We start from the raw sequence: 1,754 nt of genomic DNA on the forward strand, positions 1-1,754 counted from the left end.
TAATATAATATGAATGTGTGTGTGTTTGTGTCGACCTTTGGGGTGGGGTGGATGCGAGGGTCGTGTGTGTAGTCAATGGGTGTTCCTCAAAACGCATGCTACCGCGCTCTGAGTACGCAAATTGGCGCATGGGAGGGTCGGAGTACGAATCCAAATCAAAGTATGCGAAACGGAGCACGGATTGCACTTTATGAATGCGTACTGCGTACTCTGTTTGTACATATTCTGAAGCATGCATCGATGCAAGCTTCAACGGAAAGCATGCACAGGTATGATGCAACCAAGTAAAGAATTACGTACAATTTATTGAAATCAATGGCGCCATTACTTGAGTTCAAGCAAAATTAAATTTACTCTGACTTTGGAATTAAATGTTGCCTATTGATATCTCATACGTTGCCTGACTATAATATTTGATCTTAATACAGTAATAAATATCCACCAGCCCATAGTAAGTCAGTAGGGCTAGCTGGCTAGCTACTACTGTTAGTTAGCCAAAGAGCCACTAATATTTGTTAGCTAGCTAGCTACATACAAAGAATTGACATCTACCTTGCATAACATTTGTTTTAGGTAATTTTTGCCCGTTAAACTATCTGGTTAGGTACATTATTACGATTCACATATAGATAGCTGATAGTTATGAAGTAAAACGTTTGCTTTGTGTACATCTTGTTTGGTCTCTATTGTTGTCATTGTCCTGGTTGGAAGAAGGTTCAGTGAATGGGGAGGTGCAGCGTGAGGTAATACAGTAGGGGGAGTCCTTCTCAAATGGAAGCTTTTATGTGTTCTCCACACTCTCGTCCTCATAAGAACGTAATCAAGAGAACATCCTTGGAGAATGCACTCTGCGCATGAGTGTGTGAAGCACGGTAGTACGCATATTGAGAAACATCCAATGTGTGCTTGGTCAGCGTGTGTGTCTCCTTACCTTTAGGGTGGGGGGTGTGCGGGGGTCTTTGCGTTGCTGTTGCCGTGGTTTCCCGTGGCTGAAGAGCATCAGTCCGTTGGGCTCTGTCGTTCTAAAGTCAAAGGAGATTGACCCCGCCTTCTTGGCGCTCCACTTGCTCAATGCCACAAACGATTCTGGGGTGTCAAAGGTCACGGGATCGAGGGTCGCCACGCTCTCACACTTAAACGCCACTATACCGCTCACCTGATGGATGGGAAAGTTTGTTAAGTCAGTTTGTTCCTCTCAATGATTTATTCTTTATTTAGTATGTTACTTATTTTCTTCAGGCACCTGTTGTCAAATCGAATCAAATCAAATGTTTAAAATGCCACACATTAAATTGAAACAATAAAATAAAGTGAAACACTGAGTAATAGGGATGTGTTGCAATGGACTACTTAAGGGTTAGGATGCGATTTGAGACCAGCCAATAAGAAACGATGGTGTATATTACCTTCATCTTAGCATCTCCCTGCTTAGCCAGCCGAGACAGCTCCAACCGTACATCATTGTTCTTATACACCACCTAGAGGTCAGGGTTGAGGGGTCAGGGCAGGGGTCAGGGAAAGAGGTTATTAAGGTTGGGAGCAAGAGTGCAAATGAATAGTCTTGTATCTCCACTCTCCTTGTCTCCTCTCCTTCAGTCACAGAAGAAAGCAAAGCCTCAGTTATCACTGTCATGTTGCTTCCACAAAACCTGTGTTTCAATACCAGTCTAGATGAAGGAGAGGAGATGAGGGGAAATGAGGTGAGGAGAGGAAGAGAGGACATGAGGAGAGGACAAGAGGAGAGGAAGAACTAA

General features: G+C 43.5%; 1 protein-coding gene across 1 annotated transcript in view; it reads right to left on the reverse strand.

Annotated features, from left to right (window-relative positions):
* Positions 1 to 377: 377 nt before the first annotated feature.
* LOC111977549 (neurexin-1a-like) overlaps positions 378 to 1,754 on the reverse strand; it is a 49,965-nt gene continuing 48,588 nt past the window's right edge. The window contains exons 6-7 of the mRNA XM_070448249.1: positions 1,407 to 1,478; positions 378 to 1,156 (exon numbers count right to left, since the gene is read on the reverse strand). The gene's annotated coding sequence lies outside the window, so the exon portion shown is untranslated. The remainder of the gene's footprint in view (positions 1,157 to 1,406; positions 1,479 to 1,754) is intronic.

The sequence above is a fragment of the Salvelinus sp. IW2-2015 genome, linkage group LG18 (assembly GCF_002910315.2).
Source record: "Salvelinus sp. IW2-2015 linkage group LG18, ASM291031v2, whole genome shotgun sequence".
Lineage (NCBI taxonomy): Eukaryota > Metazoa > Chordata > Actinopteri > Salmoniformes > Salmonidae > Salvelinus > Salvelinus sp. IW2-2015.